Source organism: Pantherophis guttatus, chromosome 2, assembly GCF_059756535.1.
Source record: "Pantherophis guttatus breed Tessera chromosome 2, ASM5975653v1, whole genome shotgun sequence".
Classification (NCBI taxonomy): Eukaryota; Metazoa; Chordata; class Lepidosauria; order Squamata; family Colubridae; genus Pantherophis; species Pantherophis guttatus.
In genome coordinates, this window is record NC_142064.1 from 74,067,501 (window position 1) to 74,089,075 (window position 21,575).

At 37.9% G+C, this 21,575-nt stretch overlaps 1 protein-coding gene across 32 annotated transcripts in view; it reads right to left on the reverse strand.

The window, feature by feature from the left end:
* The window catches only part of PTPRD (protein tyrosine phosphatase receptor type D), a 1,336,531-nt gene that overhangs the window by 770,133 nt on the left and 544,823 nt on the right, over positions 1-21,575 (reverse strand). For all 32 annotated transcript variants that reach the window (XM_087886215.1, XM_087886206.1, XM_034410407.3 and 29 more), the window contains one exon: positions 16,961-17,006. The gene's annotated coding sequence lies outside the window, so the exon portion shown is untranslated. The remainder of the gene's footprint in view (positions 1-16,960; positions 17,007-21,575) is intronic.

The following is a 21,575-nucleotide window of genomic DNA, read 5'->3' on the forward strand; positions in this document are numbered from 1 at the left end:
AGGGCTCTAGTGAGCACTCAATGAATTAACTCAAATAAATTAGATTTTTTTTCTTGCAAGGTGTCTTTAAAATAATGCCTATATGTACATGGCAGTTTCTGGCTTTCTCCAGTTTATGTTTTCACTCTTTCAGGCTAATTGTCATGACTGAGAATGGTGCGAGAAGACACATTTCAACAATGCAGTTGTTTGTCACACAGCATCTGTGAACATGGTGAGGAAATTCACTCATGCATAAAGCTAGCAATCCAAACTATATAGAGCAATTGGCAAAGCTACATGAATTTACAACATTCTTGCCTAATATAATCACGAGCAAGCTTTCGCTTATGTGGCAGAAAGAGCATGAAGAAAACTGATTTATGCCTCTGTTTATGACCTACTGTTTTACAGAAATATATTACTTATTTAACAACCTGAAGGTCATCAATTCTGTGGCAGACAAATATATATGCTGCTCTTGGTGTAGAAATCATTTATTTGAAAAAGGAAAGTGATTTAGAAGCCAAGAATACTTATGGAAAAATAGAACAATTTCAAGTTCAGGGCCATCAGGCCAGATAAGTGTCTGCTGATAAGGGTGGCAGTGTATTAATAATAGATTCTTCAAGGTTGACATATTATTATTTTATTGTGTATTTATTAAATTTTGTTACCCCATGGCTTTTATTATTTTATAAGTAATTCAAGATGGCAAGCACATATAATAGTTCTTCCTCTTATTTTCTCCACAACAATAACCTTGTGAGGTAGATTTGGCTGAAAGAGAGTGGCTGGTTGACTTTTATGCCTTAGGTGGAGCTAAAATTCACAGTCTCCTGGCTTCTAGCCTGGTGCCTTAACCATCGGACCAAGTTGGCTTTTAGCTCCCATAGTCCATTTATCACATGCATGATAAACTCTAATATGTTTTATTTCCCTCAGAATTACAAACATATTGATTAAAATGATATGTAACATTTCAAATTCATTTTTAAATGCTCTACCATATGTTTTTTGTTGATTTCTCCAGATGATACACCCTCATACCCATAATTCAAAGAGGCAATACACTTGATGAAGATACAAGTATTGATACAAAGTGAGAAAATAAATTTATTTCGCAGAGGTAAGAAGAACCCTTCCTTTCAGCCTAAACTAAATTTCATAGAATTGAACTATGCATCACTCAAGAGATGGCAGTGTGATAGCACAGCAGTTAAGACATTGGATTTGTCGGGCTGGAAAGCCAACAGTCCAGTTCGAGACCTGAGCATCACGTGATGGGGTGAACACCCACCTAGCTCCTGCCCACCTAGTATGTAAATGTGAGTAGATAAATAAGTACCACTTTGGTGGGAAGGAAACAGCGCACAGCGATGTCATGCTGGTCACATGACTGCATGTGGAAACGTCTTCTGACAGTGCTTGCTCATGGCCTCAAAATGTAGAGAACACCGCCCCTATAGTTGGCAACAACTAGCACAGTAAAATCTTCAGGAACTCCTTTCCTTCACTCAATAGAACCTGGATCTGCTCTAAACACCTGGAAATCAACATTTATATACTTATATACTCCCTGTCAACTTGCAAAGCATTCCTGACCTGCTCTCGAGTTGCCATAGGCAGGGGAATGGGGAACCGAGCCTCGCAGCTGCAGTGAGGGAATCACACTTCAGTCAAAACAAAAGCACATTCCAGCCATCTCTCTATCAAGGCTATCTCCACGGATACCCACAGTGGCCAGAGGGAGGGACTCTACAACCCACAAATGTGACTGATGACACACCTTGGAGGAGGAGGAAACAGGGGCAGAGACAGGGTGTGAATTAAGTGAGGTCAAAGTTGGCTTCACTTGAAATGTGCAGACATGAAGCCCCTAATAAATAACTGGATTTTTTTTTAAGCTTGGGTCGAGGCTCATGATTTAATTAGGGCATCGGTTGGAACCCTGACACTCCCTCAAAAATAGATTCATGAAAGTAAATACCAGTTGTTAAACTAGTTATTCTAATTTATAATGTTGACTCTATTTATAAACATATTTTCCACGTTTGCTTTCTGCTTTTGATGCTATTTGGTTACAACTTTCATTAAAATAAATCTCTGCATTTTTTTAAAAGAAAAAATACAGACATCTACCGTTTCAAATGACATATTTTTTGAGTCAAAACACCTCTAACTGCACTAAGTTACTATACATTACTGTATTATGTGACAAGTTATAATCAACCCAAAAACAATTCACACAGAGAGATTTAGCTGAATAAACTAAGAGACATCAGTCTTGAACGAATAGCTTTAGAATGTCTTAGCTGAAAATATTTGTAGGTCTTGTATTTTTTTAAAAAAACATAATGTTCTCTTTGCTCTTTCTTCTCTGTCATTAGCAAAGACTAAACTAAGGAGCTTCCAAATTTTCAAGTAGCAGCTGGTGCATTATAAGTTATCGTTGTAAAACTTTGACCTTGCTCAAGCTACCCGCTATTCATATCTTCACTTTTTCCCTCTCCCATAAGGCATTTCTTATCCTCATTTACATCAGGTCAGAAGAGTTGCATGTAACAGTTTGGACAGCAGGAAATTCAGCAATTTTTCAGATTAAGATTAAGCAATATATCAATGTTGTGAGGAACAATCTACAACTTCTACAAAGTAAGCAAACACGGAAATAGGTACACAGACCAGTTTTAGTTCAGCTATATTTTAAGCCATTTACATGTCAGGTATTTAATAAGGCCATTAGACTTTGGATGAAAGAAATAATTTTACCATTAGCTTTTAATTTACATTTTCTATTCCATGTCCTCTGCAAATGTGAGTTGTTTCAGGCTCATGATAAGCTGATATTGACATGGCCTTTGAATATAAATTAATTGCTTAGTACATTTTTTTTTTCTTTTTGCTGGAACTGAACTGACAGTGGTTGTATTTAGAAGGATGGCTGTGAATTGTTCAAGAAGGTCAAAGATACCTCAGAACATTCATTGAAGAACAATGCTTAATGTATAGGCTGTAATTGGGGGAAGCTGGGTTGTTATTAATTATTGAGGTATTTAAAATAAAATATAAGCATCACTGTCACTGTTGGAAAAAAAACTGATCACTAAAGGATCAACCAGCTAGTCAGAGGCATGAAGTTCACTTTAAATCTGGTCCATATCAATGTTGCATGAATCTATTTATTTTTCCATTTCATTAAAGGTTCTGCTGCATTTCCTTCTGTTCACAGCTTTTCCTAATATTAACATTTAACCAAAGAAGCCCCCAGAAGTCAACAGCCTTCAAGAATCATTTTAACCATCCTTATTCACTTATTTTTATTACTCTTACTTCACACTGAAAGGAGGGAAAAAAATGAACCTACTGTCTCACAATTTATAAAAATACTTTTAGCCTAATCATGCGACTGGGATCACAGTTAACCAGAGCATGTTACCAATGAAATATGCCATCTATTAGTGAGATGTATTTTTTCACCTCTCTATTTACTCCCAAAATCTCATCAGAAGTCTGCAGACATTTTTGGAGGAATGCAAAAGTTGAATAGGAAGGAAAGCTGGATTCGACACAGATGATTTAAAAGTTCTCTTATTGAAATGTTAATCTTATTTTTTTTAAGTGCCAATAATATACAGTATTTCACCAGTGATCTTATTTGAGGAGCTTTTTTAAATCCCCTACTGCTCTCACTCTAAAAGGATACCCATGTTGTAGGAATTATACATCCTAAAGTCTTGTCTCCAAATCATATGCATATTATCACACATGCCACAGAAATTTAGAACATTCCCTTTAGCATTACTTTTAAAGACTGTTACAGTAATGCAGATCTGCTCAACCTATGCCTTACTATTGAGTCAGCTATGGACCCCCACTCTCAAATCTGTGATTCACCATCAAACTGATGGCCACATCTTTGTATTTGGCTGCACAATGGAGTCAAGAAGTATGACTGTGTATATGTAGCAGAATCAGAGGTGGATTTCAGCAGGTTCTGACCAGTTCTGGAGAACCAGTAGCGGAAATTTTGAGTAGTTCGGAGAACTGGTAAATACCACCATCCCCATCTATTCTCTGCCTCCCGAGTCCCAGCTGATCAGGAGAAAATGGGGATTTTGCAGTAACCTTCCCCTGGATTGGGGTAGGAATGGAGATTTTACACTATCCTTCCCCTGGAGTGGGGTGGGAATGGAGATTTTACAGTATCCTTCCCCTGCCACGCCCACCAAGCCATGCCATGCCCACCAATCCACACCCACAGAACCGGTAGTAAAAAAATTTGAAACCCACCACTGAGCAGAATGTACAGTTGATCTTTTTTGTTTATATACATAATATATCTAATAAAAACTAGATCTGGAAATCAGTTGAGATGCAAAGTGATAGGAAAACGTTACAAATCTTACAGTACATGTATGTGTGTTTAAATCAAACAGTTACATGATCTGATTATATTAAAAGTAAAAGTATTGTTTCTCTCTCTGTCTCTCTCACTGCCTCCCTCCCACTCTCTGTCTGTCTCTGTCTCTCTCCATGTACAATATGTACAAGGCTGTACAACGTATGTTTCTGATGCTTATTTTGCCCACAATAACACACATGTGGGGGCTGAGAGGTTGCCTCATTCAGGAGTGGAGGAAGACAGAGAAGGTCAGCTGGACCAGTGATAGCCAGCAAGGCCAAAAGGGTGGCAGGGAGAGTTGAGGGCATGGTTGCTGGTGTGGCCTGGGCTTGTACTGTGGTGCTAGGGTGGCTGGCTGTGATGTGGAACTTGAGACAGCAGTCCTTGGTGGCAGTGGTGATGGGGCTGAAGTTGAGGTCCAGGGTGGTGGTGTCCAGCTGAAGTTCCCTGGCCTCTACTTCAGTCCCAGTACCGTTGCTAAACTCTTCTCCAATCCCAGTACTGCTGCTGCTACGCGTGGAAGTGGGGGAAAGATAGGTGGCTGTGAGAGTTGAAATGCACCTCTGGTCATAAGTGTGGGAGGACCGCAACCCCCAAATTTTGGGCAACCTTGAGCATTCCCATAACTTTAAGCAAAAACAAAGGAATCTGATTTGTTCATTAAGCCAGATCACTTTTAGATTCTTGCGTTTTAATACAAACATAGGTCCAGATTCTTGAATCATTTGCCTGGTTGCTTCTGTCAGTCCTACGAACTAAACAAACTAGGAAGTAACCCACAAAGTGTTAGGGACTCAGAGTCTGATAAAGCAACAACTGTGTTATTGGCTGCCAGGTTTCTGACTTCCTCCAATTAGGTGCAAGTTCATTCCCCCTCCTTTGCAAGGAGAAATCTTTTGACAAAGCCTGTTCTGCTGTTCATCATTTCCAGCCTTTGGGGATTGCAGGCCTTGAAGGGGAAGCTGTTATAATTAAATATCTAAGGAAGCTAACCATCTAACTGCTTCTGGTGTGGCTGCGATGATATCATCCCAGGTGCCTTGAAATTTTAATTCAGGGATTAACCTTTGTGTTATCCTTTGTGGTTATATCAGTTCAGTTTGTAGAGACCAATAGGAAGAAGACTTTGGGGAGCCCAGTTCACCATAGTCAGGAAAACCCAATGGAGGCCACTAATTGCTCTCTTGGTTGGAGCAGTCGTAGTGTTGAACCAACAACCACTCAGTAATTTCTGACCAGCAAAGATTTTGGCTAAGGAAATTAAGGTGTCAAGCCACTCTTTCTTGGCCTGCTGGTTGTTATACCTCTGCTCCAGTTTAGCACTATGCCCGTTTATCTGCTAAAACGAAGCAAGGCTATGGCATGCACTTGCAAGAAAACTGGGATGCTTGTAATTGTGGAGTCTGTCTGGAAAGAAGAAAGAATGTTTATTCACAGAAAATATGCACGTGTAACACTTATATTGATTCTAGGTGGTTAGAGGACTGATAACAGTAACAAAGACTTAGACATCCTGCATACGTCAGCTTGAAGTTAGATATAGGGATGGCCTGGAGGAAATAGAATGTGTATTGGATAATTCCTGAAACATTCATTAGCCAAGGTTTAGGAATAGGGATGGCTAGAGACCAACAGGACAATTGTTAGATGATTACTAAAATGTTTATTAGATTGTTTGTTTTATATATCTGTTGTGAGACAGGCCCAAGTAGGTATTATCAGACACAATCAGTTCAAAAACAAACAGACTTTATTAGAACAGCTGAGAATTAACTCATTCTCAGCATAGTCCAAACTAATTCAAAACAAATTCTTCATAACACAATTCTTCAGCCTTATCACCAACCTTGGTCTAATTAGGCAACCTGCCAAAGGTTTTTCTTGGCAAAAGTTCAGAAGCAGAAGACGCCAACAAGAAATAAATGCAGCAAGACAAGAAACAAATTGTTGTTTTCCGACAAAGAGCCCAAGAGCCGTTGCTGGTCTTTTAAGCCTGATGGGAGGGGCCAATCATCTCTTGGCCTTACTCCCGAGTCATCCTTTTTGCTTTAGCTGCTCTTGCCTTCTGGCAGCTCTTCTCATGCGTGCACTAAGATAGGCTCCTCCTGTTCCTCTGCCTCTCTGCTGTCAGCCTCTGGAGGCTCCAGAGTCCACACATCATTTCCAGATGGCCCTGGCCCCATCTCTGCCTCCGACGCATAGCCCTCATCCAGGCCTTTCCCAGCCTCCAGGACTGGCCATGTTCTTCCTCAGCCTCCTCACTGTCCGACTTCTCTGCCATCTCCGCAGGCTGCTGGCGTACCACAACAATATCCTACCTTATCCTGTCTTCCATTTTAATGAAAATGTATAAAGCTTTCTTAATTCTATTGTTCTGGGTTCCATGGCATTTTATAGCCAGGACCCTTTTTCTTGGAGCGCTTCAATAAAAGGAAACAAAGCCTGCACCTCGCGTCTGGTGTTCTTCATTGGCTTGGGCACCATGCTCAGACCCAAACTGAGAACAACACCTTCATTTCTTATAGCTTATACAGTATTAATATCCCTTTTAGCCTTTCACAGTTTTCTTAGCCTATTAAACTTTGTTACGGTCAATTGATAGGACAGAAAGAATCAATGGATGCCACTTCCAATGTAACATTTGACAAAAAGGGGGGAAAAAAAACCTGGATCACCATTTATCCAGGATGGAATAAGGACTCCTGCCTTGGACAGAGGGTTAGACCTCCAACGTTCCTTCCAGCCCTATAATTCTATGAAACTGTAAAGATGATATTTTGGTTGCTATGATGGGAGAAGAACCTAGAGAACCATATTGGCTTCATAACAATAAATCAGAATTGTTATCTGACTTGTGTACAAATTCCTGGATAAAAAGGTGCTTTATAATGCATACATTATAGAACGTAGAATGTTTTATAGCAGTGTTGGTGAACCTTTTCGGCACTGAGTGCCGAAAAGGACTATGTGCACGGGGGAGCACCAGGAACCAGAAGAGCAGTTCCCCGGAGCACATGCCCAGGAGTGCCGGAAACTGGAAGAGCAGCTCCCACCAGGAAGCTGATCTTCCAGTTTCCGGTGTGTGCATGCACGCTGGTCATCTGGTCTTCTGGTTTTTGGCACGCATGCACTTGTGAAGACTAGCTGACTGGAAACTCAGCTTCCCAGCATGCGCATGCGTGCCAGAGAGCTCCTCTTCCAGTTTCCGGTATTCCCACGCACGTGAAGACCAGCTGACCCTGGAAGAGCAATGGGTGACGGCTGGCATGCCCAGAGAGATGGCTCTGCATGCCACTTCCGGCACTCGTGCCATAGGTTCAGCATCACAGTTCTATAATATACTGGTACACTTAGTAAAGGTACCTATGGTATCTAAATAAATTCATGTTTTTCCTTTGAAAATACTGTATAGTTAAGTTCTGAGAAGCTTCTGATATAGAGGCCTTCAGGGCTAAACCTGCTTAAGAAGTGGCTGAAACGTATAGAATATTGAACAGAAAATAAACCATTCATTTAATTCCCCCAAAGTAGCTGATGATGCATTTTGTTATTATAATAATATACTTGGAAAAGAAAATGCGTATTATTCTATGTAATGTTGAGATGAAGATGTTGCAAAGGATAGCATTTGGGGGAGAGGGGGAATGTTCCTGTCATATTTAAAAGTTATGACAAAACATATGACTGAACAAATTCCATACAACTTTTCCTCCTTTATGTTTTATACACAGTTTTCTATAACTACAGCAAAAGTTCCTCCTTATAAGGAAGAAAAGAAAATTGAATGTTCTCTTCACAGCTTTCTGCCTCCCATAGAAGGCCTGTAAAATAGGCTTTTGGGAAAAAGGCTTCTGAGGAAAATAAGTTGATCTGGGAAAGGATAACCCTTAGTAAGCTACGGGATCAACTTCATCACAAACTTGGTAAGATTCAGGTCTCCCTATTTTTAGAGTAAGAAGCAAACAAACAAACAAACAAAAATGAGCTGCCAGAAGTAAAATCATAATACTTATTGAAGAAATTCAACTGGAACAAAATACTTTGAGTAGATAAACGTATCTATAGTTTAATATTTTTTTTCTCCCATTACAGCAATTGGAGTTTTCTTGGTACTTGGGTTGTAAGCCAGGTATTTGGAATCATCAATACTGGGCGGAGCAAACAAGCTAGTCCTCAATTACGGACCACAACTGAGAGGGGCAACCATCGCTAGTGGCTGTGGTTGCTAAGCAAAACATCACGTGACTGTGCCGGATTTAAACATCTCATTTCTGCTTCTGTTGTTAAATGAATGGACGAGTTATGCAATGTCACATACAGGTAGTCCTCGATTTACAATGGTTCACTTAGTGACGATCTGAAGTTACAACGACACTGAAAAAAGTGACTTAGGGGTGAAATCCAATTTTTTTTACTACCAGTTCTGTGGGCGTGGCTTGGTGGGCATGGCTTGATGAGAGTGGCAGGGGAAGGGTACTGCAAAATCCCCATTCCCACTCCACTCTGGGGCCAGCCAGAGATGGCATTTGCCAGTTCTCTGGACTACTCAAAATTTCCGCTACCGGTTCTCCAGAACCTATCAGATCCTGCTGGATTTCACCCCTGCTTATGACCATTTTTCACACTTATGTCCACTGCAGTACCCTCACGTGATTTACATTTGGATGCTTGACAACTGATTCATATTTATAACAGCTACAGTGTCCCAGGGTCATCTGATTCCCTTTTGAAACTTTCTGATGAGCAAAGTCAATGGGGAAAGTCAGATTCACGTAACAACCACGTGACTAATTTTATAACTCCAATGATTCACTTAACAACTGTGGCAATAAAAGTCATAAAATGTGGCAAAACTCACTTAACAAATTTCTCACTTAATGACATAAATTTTGGACTCAATTGTGGTCCTAAATTGAGGATTACATCTACTGTTTCTTCCTAGCTGTGAATACACTCTAATATGTAGGACTGTATTGCCCCAACTATATACTTTCAGCGTTCTAATTTTTTCATCCTAGATTGAGTTCTCCCTTCTTTTTCTAAATTAATAGTATTACTAAAATGAACTTATGGTCTATTGTGAATGTCCATGTGCTCATTCTTAGAATTCTGTCAAAAGGTTCTCTAAAAATGCAGCAATGTCTGTATGGGGGGGATTCGCTGCTGGAGACATATATTCATGTCCATTGACAAAATGTGATGCAGAGATTGTGGAAGACTCAAATGCAACATGATTATTTCTTGGCTGACTTTGTACAATAATAAACTACCATGCTAAGACATTTCTGTACATTTTACAAGTGCTTATACAATCTTAACAAAACTATTATTTCATAAACTATGGGTTGCTAGGATTTGAAAGTGATTTGAAGACACACAATCAATCAATGAATCAATCAATTTCAAAAACAGACAAATGTATGTATATATGTATGTATGTATATGTTATATATATATTGTTGATAGAGAAATAAAGGGAGACTAGTATAGATCTATTTCAAGCTTTTTAGCTTTCATCAGCTAGCCTTACCCTTACTCGGATTCGGACTTGGGCTTCCTGCATGTTAGGCAGTTGAATTAACCTTCTGAGCCACAAATTCTCCTCCCTTCATCAGCTTGAGCCAGGGGAAAGATTAAGTGTTTATCGAGACACCTGGTCTATCCCAACATGTGGGAGGGGGCATTCTGCTCCCTTTTGCCTTTCAGCTCCAATCCAGGAGCCCTCAAGCAGTCGCATTCACGACAAACCATTTTATACCAAATTTATATTTTGCTGATAAAGTGTATATCTATATCTATATCTGTATGTATGTATGTATATGTATGTATGTATGTATATATATATACATATATATATACATATATATACATACACACACACACACACACACACATATATATATATACATAAATTAAAATCTCGGGTGTTTTCCCGTGTCATTATAAATAAGTTGGTTAAAATATTTAAAATCCTGGTTAAAATCCCAGCTTAAAATCTTCTAAAAATCCTTACAGAGCACTCTGCAAGGTCCTTTAAAACCTCAGTTAAAATCCTACCAGTGACTTTAAAAGTTTTTCTTAAAGCAACGTTTCGACAGGCTCACAACCCTGTCATCTTCAGGCTCTGTTTCATGTAGAAGCTATGGGTTCTCTGTTGTGGGGCCGGAGCTGTCGCTTATCTATATTTGCTGCTGCTGACATATGTTGGCTAGCCTACATACTAGAGTGTTGGCTAGAGTGCTCTGTAAGGATTTTTAGAAGATTTTAAGCTGGGATTTTAACCAAGATTTTAAATATTTTAACCAACTTATTTATAATGACGGGGGAAAACACCCGAGATTTTAATTTTTTGCATAGGCACACCCGCGAAAACTTAAGAAGACACACACACACACACACACATATATATATATATACATATATACATACATACATACATACATACATACATACATACATACAGTGTATATATATATGGCATGGCAGGGGAAGAATACTGTAAAATTTCCATTCCCACCCCACTCCAGGGGAAGGTTACTGCAAAATCCCCATTTCCTCCCGATCAGCTGGGACTCGGGAGGCAGAGAATAAATGGGGGCAGGTCCAGTCAGAGGTGGTATTTACCAGTTCTCTGAACTACTCAAAATTTCCGCTACTGGTTCTCTAGAACTGGTCAGAACCTGCTGAATACCACCTCTGTTTCCACTCCATCACATGCAGGAACAGTTAGAGGAAAAAGTATGGACCAGAAGAAATGAAAATGCATAGAAAGGAATAATTATGTTATTATTGTGACAATAACAATGAATCTTAAAAATAAAGTATAGAATAGAATAAGGATTCTATTCACAAAGCAATAAGGAAGGACAACATCATATCCTGACATTATCTAGCTGAATGTAGTAGTGAGTTAGTGAAAATGAACAAAAGTTTTATTTATTATTAGAGAGACCTTCAGTAAAACAAAAAAATGACAGCAACACTGATGCTATTTCATTCAATTAGTCAATATAGAAATAAAACCCGCAACAATAGATATTATTTTGCTTGGCTAAAACAATGAGCCACTTTGAAATCCAAGGCATTCTTTCTTTCTTTCAATGCAGCTATATTTGTAACCTTTGTTTTATTGATTCAACCTACACAAACAGATATTCATACCATGATACCATGAAAGCAATTATTATCTAAGTTTTAATTCAGGGGGACTGATGAGGCAGAAAGCCCTTTAATATCATTTAGAGCAAATGTATTTGTGATATATGGGTCTATGCCTTTGGTAAAAATAATAATAATAGTGAATCTTTGTAAATCATTAGAATTGCATTAGCTAGAATCTTTTGGGCTAATAAGACCACTGTATGTAGATAGGGTCACTTCTTTTGTGGCCTTTTTATGACTTATCATAATTCATCATAATTTAATAGACCTCATAATCTATACTATTTTTTAACCTAAACTGTCCTCAGCTCAGCTGTCTCCAAAATATATAACCATGAATATTGATAAGAGAAGGAAAGAGGAAAATAAGTTGTTCTGGCCTGAGGCCCAGAATCTAGAGTAAAAGTTCCTTGAGTTGTCCAAACTTACTTTTCTAAATTTCTCCATTCAGTATGTTATGAATGAATTCCTAATGAATGCAGTGGTATTTACAACTGTCTGGGAAATCTCTATAGAGTTTCAGTTCAAGCTGAAGACACTTCACCTTCGAGTAACTTGCATTGAACTCAGAATCCTTGCATAGACGACTGCACAACTGTGCTGTTTGTGATTATTATACTAGTTTTCTGCTTTTGATTAAACCATGATTAAATTCAGGGGAATTTTAAAAGAGTTTATAAAGAATGACAATATTGGAATAACTTGTATCCTGGAAGTCCTATTTATTCCCAAGGATATAAACAATAAATTGATTAAAAATAAGAGATGTTAAGTCTCTAGGTAAACTTTACTAAGTTTTGTTGTTCTAATAAGAATTATGAAATTCTCCCAGTCTGTGGCACAGTAAAGGAAGGTAGAGCCATCAACCTTTATCTTCCCTCAATACCTATCCAACAATTATACTACCAGTTTAATAAATAAACTACCGTAAGATCCTTAGAACATTAAGAAGTCTTCTTATTGTCCCTTTTATGTTATCTTGTAGATTTTAAATCTGATGACAAGAAAGGTCTCTTTATTAATGTGGAAATCATATGGAAAAGTTTCTGGCAAAAATGTTGGATATAAATGCCTTAAACAAGCACCCTTGCAGTCAAATATTTTTCCTCAGTTATAGATGGGCTTACTGTATTTATTTCAATAGATGACTCCAGTTTTAAGACTTGAATTGCTTGTGTTCTTTTTAAAAACATGAACTTGAGATATTGCTAAACTGATTAAAGCATTTATTTCTACAGAAGGCAAAATGTTTTGGAACAGGCTATATGATCAGAAGGAGAATAGAATCAATATCATAGCAAATGTGACTGAGTTCAGAACTGCAGGAGAAATTTTGAAAAAGCTGTTTTCGGGGGGGGGAATCTTGTATCTGCATTTAATTCAAATAGATTTCAGTCAATAGCAGAAAAACTGAATAATAGAATAACAAAACAAGAGAATAACAGAGTTGGATGGGATCTTGGAGGTCTTCTAGTAACTTGTCCAAGCTTATGCTCAAATATGAGACTCTATACCAGGGATGTCAAACTCCTGGCCCACGAGCCAGATGTGTCATGCACTGGCCACGCCCACACCCGGTTTAGCGAAGGAGAAAAAAGTCCTGATATGTCACGTGATGCCACCATGATTATGTGAGTTTGACATCCCTGTTCTATACCATTGCAGACAGATGGCTGTCCAATCTCTTCTTAAGAGCCTCCAATGATGGAACACCTACAACTTCTGGAGGCAAGCCGTTACACTGATTACTTGTTCTCACTGTCAGGAATCCTTTCCCTTACTTGGAGTCAAACTTGGGCTGCCTGCATGTTAGGCAGTTGTATTAACCACTGAGCCATAAGTTCTCCTCCCTTCATCAGCTTGAGCCAAGTAAGAATCCAAGTAAGGGTATGGCTGGCTGATGAGAGCTAAAAAGCTTGAAATAGATCTATACTAGTCTCCCTTTATTTCTTTATCAGCAATATATATATATATATATATATATATATATATATATATATATATATATATTGATTGCAAAGATTATGTATGAATGTATTATATGTGCATCCATTCTAACAATCCCTGTATAGTTTCTTTCTATTGTCCAAAATCCATATTGCGCTGATATCTTTATTAAGCCAATAACAATTTTTATGTTGCAGCATTTTTTTCCATTTCCCAAAAGGCTAGAATGAGGGAGATATAATTTCACCATATCTATATCCAGTTAATTGTTAAAGTTAATTGTTAGCCTGAAAACAAAACAAGAATTTGAACCCTATCAGGTACAGAAATGGTGTATCAAGGAATGCTCCCCAACTTTACTTAGAAAAATGAATATTAAATGATGATCCATTTTTAAAAATAATAAAATACGACAATTAAACTTAAATTTGTTTTTGTGTCTGCAACAACAACAAGAACAACAACAAAGAACCCTTGATAAATTGGTTTCCATAAAACACAATAGGGTGCTACAGAGATAGTTTGGTGAGCAATTATGGAAGATATTGGGATACAGAAGCAATGTCTCAGTGCTTATCTTTGGAGGACTGTATTTGGAAAACATAAACAGTACAGTATAGTGTTGTTTGCATTTATTATATTTACTGAACACCAATCAACAGAATACAGAGCTTGCTAGTGGTTCTGAAATGAATAGAATGAGCTGATACTTAAAAATTGCATTGGAGGCACATTAAAAATTACAGAAGATTAACAGTTCAGAATTTCTGGTTTAAACTGCTGAGCCGGAGACTTGCACCTTTATTAATGTAAAGTAATTTAAACCTTAAATAGCAAAGTTTTATGTACTCATATTAGTGAAATTTGTGTTATAGATGAATTACCATTTATAGCTGATAGCCATGTGCAAGAAGAATATGTGAATAAACCGAAAATAAATTATTTTCAGCAAAAGGTTTAAAACAACCAGAAATTCTTATATTTCATTACTGACAGAATACAAATTACTGTAGAGAAATTGTTGTTGCCCTTTTACTTGAGTATATCATACAAATGTTATTTCAGATTTGAGAGAGAGAGATGATAGATAGATAGATAGATAGATAGATAGATAGATAGATAGATAGATAGGATAGAATTGAACAGTTGAAATTTGATCGAGTAATAACACCTGATACATTTTCTTGTATTTTTGCCAGGTTATACCGTATGTCTGTCATGCCTATTTGAACCAGAAATTTTAAGAACTGTCTTTTGCTTCATTTATGCTGTGTTAGAAGAAGCTAATCTCTTTGACATTATCAAGTACATCCATTTAAAGTTTATGTAATTCAATTAGATTTGTTCCATTTAAACTTTTACCTTCGTAGACTACATAAAATTAAAGTTTGAAACCTTTTCATTTCAGTCTTACTTTATAATCTGGGGATTAGCCTAATGCAGTCATTCTAGCTATCATTTTATTATAAGAGAATTCTGAACATTGATATAATAAACCTGCAAAAAGTCAAGTTCATATGGCTTTTAAAAAGCAGAATTTCCTTTTCATTACCTACTTGCAAAAGCACAGTCATTTTGACTAAAAAGGGCAACCGAGAGTTCTAATTTACTTTGGAAGCATTTATGCCTCCCATTACAACAACAGAGTAGTGGTGGCAACCTATAATCCGAGTAGCCAACCTCAAGTTTCTTTCTGGTTTTTAAAGGAGACATAACATAAATAAAACAAGTAACCCACCTACACTTTTGTTGTTGTCCTACCTATCTTTCAATGCTTCCCCTACCTCACCCCCAAATCTAATAATAGCAGCTCTTGACCACTGCATTTTTATTGCATGGTAGTCACTGTATTTCTTGTAAAAAGTTGATTCCCCTGTAGAATTATCAAAACAGCAGGTCTGGTTTCATAGGGTGATTCTCAGTTCCCTTGGCTTAAGAGTTTACTAGCACATTAGTTCCATGGTCAACCTAATACAGTATCCAGTTCACATACTACAGCTGAGCCCTCCAGAAACCATGTCACAGTCTTGTGTAAATGGATACTTATAGATGTATAGGATTCAGTTTGATAATTCTCTTTTACCCATAACATGGTGGATGATAGAACACATTTGGAGAAAACCAAACCAAGGAAGGCTATTATGGCACTAGATTGCAGAAACCATCATTTCTCCACAAAGAAGCTTCACTCACTGGCTTATTACAACTACGGTAATTAAGTACTGCTGACCCAAGAGAAGAGTAAGCATGGAACAACAGCTAAGAGAGAAGTTGGTCTGTTCACTCTAGTGTATTAAACACTAGTTATTCTTCAGTAAAATACATAAAAAATATATTTTAATAGGAAGCAATAACTACAAGTTTAAGATTGACAGAAGCCAAAATAATACTTTCTAATAGAAATTGAGTGTATGGCTAGAAACCTGAAGGGCTCCCAAGTGATATCTGATGCAGATGTAATATATAGCTTTAAAGATTTACAGGTGGATTTTCCAGAGGATGGCGACAATTTGACAGATGTCTTCCTTTGGAACACAGATCATGCTTCTGTTTTTGTACAGTCAACAAAACCTAAAAGAGCTGACAAACTGGTTCTCCTGGGCTTGGGTTTCTGCTCTTCAGAGGTTTTGTTGTCTGTCCAAATACACTTTTGTGTGACAGATAATTTATGTAATACAAACGATGTTAGCTTTCAAATTTTATCTCAGTGGAATGTTAACTAGAGCATATCTACTTGAGTTGATTTGCCTAGACCCTACGGATGAATGTTGTTCATTAAAGAACATTCTGAAAATAATGGGAACAGTCTTCAGTTTGCCCATCTAACATTATTATTTCTTTCTGGATAATAAAATAATAGTAGACTGCAATTCTTCATCTGTTTACCATGAGTAAATCCTACAGAATTTAGTAGAATCTACTTCCATTTTAATATGCACAACATGGATGCCCGAAAGCCATTATTACAAATAAATTTTGTGCTGCAGCTTTTCAGTATGTTGACTGGTTTTTAAGTACAGCACCAACATGATTTGCTCAGTTTTTTTCACTGAAAAGATAATTCATCTTAATACTTTATGACATTAGAATATGTTGGCTGAAGCCATTTTAAAAATGGCTGCCTGGTGATAAAATACATCTTAATTTCTCCTTCATGTCTTTCCTCCATAATTTCTTACTATAAAACATTTACAGTTACTTGTTATTTTACAACTTTTGTAAGTAAATGTCTACAGTTTACTTGTTATTTGCTTCGGCAGGGCCTATGCTATTTTCATTAGGAACCACTCATTAGTAACGTCCTAAAACAAAACAACTAGGCAATGATTTTTGTTCAAATATGAAATTTCCTGTTTTGAGAAGATATTTACACAATAAAAATCAGTACAATTTGCTAGTGATGTAACAACTCAAATATGATTTTTTTTTAAATGATTAACCATACCAAACATTGAATAAAAATATTACCCTGAGTGTAGATTTTGATTCAGTTCCAAATTCTTCACCCTGAGACCTGAAAGGTAAGAAAGGGAAAATATAAATGACATTAAAAACACATTTGCAATAATATCACATTAAATAAATTATAAATTAATAGTACAACTAATGAATAGGAATATATTCTTGAATTATTTAAAATTTGCATTTGTATTCACTACCTCTTAATATCATGTAAGCCAGCTATCACATATAATGTACAACAGAATAGAAGATACAATAGAACTTTAAAAAAATCAGCATAATAATCAGCACCAAAATTCAGATTAAAGAAACCTTAGGTAATTTAAATTTTATGTAGTACAAGTGAAAGAAAAATGCTCGGTAATAAAATTACAGTATAACTCCTCACGCGCAGAGATAGGACTTCTTTTCTCCATTTCTTATAGCACAATATTATATTTTATTTGAAAAGAATATAATGATAGAATTGACTTGACGTTCTATTCCTTCCATTCATGCAAGAAAATGTTATCAGGGACAGAAGGTGCAGCTATCCAAAGCTCAAAACGGTCTTCTTAAAGTCTACTACAAGGCATTTTGATGGGACGATCTGGGCTAGGGATCTGTAAAATCCAAAACCACTTTAATTCATGGCTTTCAATTCTGCCATCCTCATCTGACTTAATGACTTTCTCCCATTGACTTCTAAGGAGAACTAAAGAAAATATTGCCAGCCAAGAAAGGAAAAAAAATGATCTCATCCTCATCCTCTAGCTCTGTGATGGCGAACCTATGCCTCTATGGCACACAGAGCCATCTTTCCGGGCAAGCAAACTGTCACCCAATTCACCTGCAGCTGTGCATGTGCCCACACCCCTGACAGTGTTCGGGCCTCCGGTGCATATGTGCGCAATTCAGAGGACCCATCTGGTCTTCGGAGCTCTCCTGTGGATGTGTGCGCATTTGTGCATGCGTGCGAGAGTACTTCCACGCAGCACGCGTAGGTATAGACAGTGTTCACATGTGTGCATTGCATGTGTGAAAACCACACACATGCACAGATGGTGCAATTGCACATACAGCACACCAGGGGAGCTATGCAAAAGCCATGCACATGCGCAGATGGTGCGGTTATGCAGGCAGTGCAAGGGGACGAGCTGCATGTTAGTGAGGGTAACACTTGGTGAGTAAAAGGTTCACCACCACTGCCCTTGCTTCCGTGAACAATGTGAATTTAACAATCAATCTAAGTGATTGCTTAGAGAGATGGGGTGCCACATGAAATATTACTGGAAGTCAGTGTGGAATTTTGGCCATTATAAAAAAGTTTTTTTTTTTTTAAAGACAATTTTATCCATTGAAACATTTACTTCTTGTCAAAGTTTGGGGGCCAAATTAGGCTTTTGGTATAGATCCATCAGCATGTATAATTCTGCTGTGAACTCACTGTACATGGAGAAGACAATGAAGCTTCTGAAGCACAGTTTAGAAGTGTTCCACAGAGCATTATTTTCCTGTTGGTTGTCCATTCTGTCTTCTGCCATATGTATAAGTAGAAGCATGGTTGCATCAAATAGAAGTCTGACTATACAGTCTAATTCAGGGCTTCCCTGAGTACACAGTTCCACTTGTGTGCAAGCTCACCAACCACTTGCGCAAATGGAGCTGTGCAATTGTACTGCTTCAGTGGGAGAACCATCTCCTCTCCTCTACCCTGCCATATTGGTCCACAAAGCTGGAAAGGTCTGGGCCCAAGGTCTAATTGTATCACATTTCTCCATCTTGAAATCCTTCAGGTGTATTGGCCACAATATCTGAAAATTCTGGGAGTAGTACTTCCATCTCATCTGGAAGGCATCAGATCAAAGACGATGGATCTCATTTAGGCTGTTATCTCATTCTATTTATTGATTATAAGATTTTCTTTGTGCTTCAGATACTTTTTGCTGTTTGAATGAATTAGAGATATTCTAGAGTTTCTGATAAATACTTGATTTGGCCAAGAGCTTCAGTTCTTTTACAGCAGGGGTGTCAAACTCACGTCATCACATCATCGTCATGTGACATATCGGGACTGTTTCCCCCCTTTGCTAAATTGAGGGTGGGTGTGGCCAGCATGTGACACATCCAGCCCATGGGCTGTGAGCTTGATCCCTCTCTTCTATAGATAGCAATTTCAACTGGGCAGAATGCCTTTATTCCTATTATTAATACAAATGGAAAATAAATCTAAGAGATAAAAAATTTCAGCAACCCCAAACATGATAATCTCTGAAAGAAAAAAACCCAGCACAAATTGTTTTTGTGTTGCTATTATCGATTTACCTCTTAATTAAAAAAATGAATTGATAAAAAGAATGGCATATTAACCAAATCATTGAACTAGGAAACCTAGTTGCCTTTCAATATGCAAATATACAGTATCGCTGTAGTAAAAAAACCCAATCACTTCTTGAGTAAAAGAAGAAGTTGTGCAGAAATATTCAAGATTGAATTGGGATGGGATAGAAGTGTTTTCCACAGAATAATTCCTAGTGGTTCATAATCCTCTAATCCCCAATAAACAAGAAAGAATCTTAGATTATCTAGAAAAATTATCGATCATTTAATACCTAAGCTTTTGCAGCTCACAACGTTTCTGACAGATGCATAGATCATGTAGTCTTTAAACCTCCAAAATAACCATTGTAATCAAATTACCATATTATTGTTGCTTCTGTTTGTGATAAGTTTGTTTTTTTTAATTGGAGGTGGAATCTTGAACGTAGGAGGCATTGCAAACCGTACATTTTGCTCACAGTAAGAGTAGTAACGGGATATTATCATTTCAAGATGATAAAGTCCACTTCTAAATTCCACCACCATGAATGTGAAAATAAATTGTCAATTTATTACTCTCACTGACTTCTGTTATTATTCTGTTTATCTGTTTGCTTCTAACCTTGGTGACAGGTAGAGAGAAGGGAGGAAAAAGAAAAAGAGGGATGATGTAGTATTGCACGGGTATATTCATATGCACAAAATAATTAGGCAATAATTTGCAAAATGGACATTTTAAGCTGAGTTTATACTTCATTGTGTTTTATGAAAGATTTATTTTTATGTAAATATTGAATATCTCAGAAGAAAATTACATTTGGCATGAACTGAGCTGATAAAAAATGTGTATACAGGTAGGTAATTCTGAGGTCTGATCTGTCACTCTTTCCTTGCTGCTGTTGCCTCTGGTTACTAGTGTCTTTAGGGTTTTTTTGTTTTTTTTCTTTGAGGGGGGTTGGCTTTGTTTTCATGCTTTCCAATTTATTATGTGTCAAAAACTGACATGTATCCCCAACAGCCTTTAATCATAACTCAAGGTGTTCTGAAGTAGCCAGAAAGAAAAATAATACACAGAGTAGAGTTTAGAATAATTAGGTGGGTTGAAGAAATAGCAAGAAGAACAATATCTCGAAGAGTCTTTGAATGGAACGAACAACTGTTTGATTGATTCCACAGAGAATACTAGGCAGAAAAGGAAGAGACAAAAACAGAAATGAAACAGACACAGTGATTTGCATAGGAGGGAGACAGTCGCAGCGACCAAATCATTTCACAAGATGGCTCATCAAATTGGAGGTACAAACTAGAATTAATGGTACACCAATATAAGAGGGTAGAAGAGTGGGGCTCTTGGTGCTCTTTCAGCATGGTTGTTTTCTTGCAGACATTTCATTACTCAACTGAATATTACCTAGCTCAGGGGTCTGCACCCTTAAACACTCAAAGAGCCATTTGGACCCATGTCTCACAGAAAAGAAAACACCGGGAGACACAAAACCTGGGTGGGTATGGCCAACTCGATGTCACTCACTTCCACCAGTCACATGACCCCCCGCCACGCCTACCCAGCTGGTCATTAGGGCAGAGAACCGGTTGTTAAAAAACACCGAGAACCACAAAACCCTTTTGACATCTCTCTCTCCCTCTCTCTTCCTCTCTCCCCCCTCCCGTATCTCTCTATGTCTCTCTCTCTCCCCCCTCTCTCTGAATCTCTCTGTCTCTGCCCTGGCCACTTCTCCATCCCCTGCCATCACCCTTACCTTCTCAGGCCAGTCGAGGAGTGACTGGGAGGGGAGGACGAGGGGTGGGCCAGTGGGTGATTCCTGTCGGGTGGGATCACCCGACAGGGAGCCACAGCAGAGGGCCCAAAGAACCGCATGCGGCTCCAGAGCGACAGGTTGCTGACACCTGACCTAACTGGACAATGAACCATCTGGAATAAAATAACGAAGCTCAGAGAGCACCAAGAACCCACATTAATGGCACAGAGTAAAGTGACTGAAAGAAAGAGTGAAGGGGTGTGGGGAGAAAGGCATGGGAACATGACGTCTTGACTTCTTTACAACCCCTTTACGAAATATGGTTTTAGGAGATATTAGCATTCCCCTATGCAGGAGGAAGAAATAAGTAGTTTCAAGCATAGATGTAATACAGGTAGTCCTCGATTTACAGCAGTTTGTTTAGTGACCGTACAAAGTTACAACGACACAAAAACATGTGACTTATTTTTCACAGTGACAACCCTTGCAGCATCCCCATGATCATGTGATCAAAATTCAGATGCTTGGTAACTGGTTCATATTTATGACCTTTGCCCTTATCC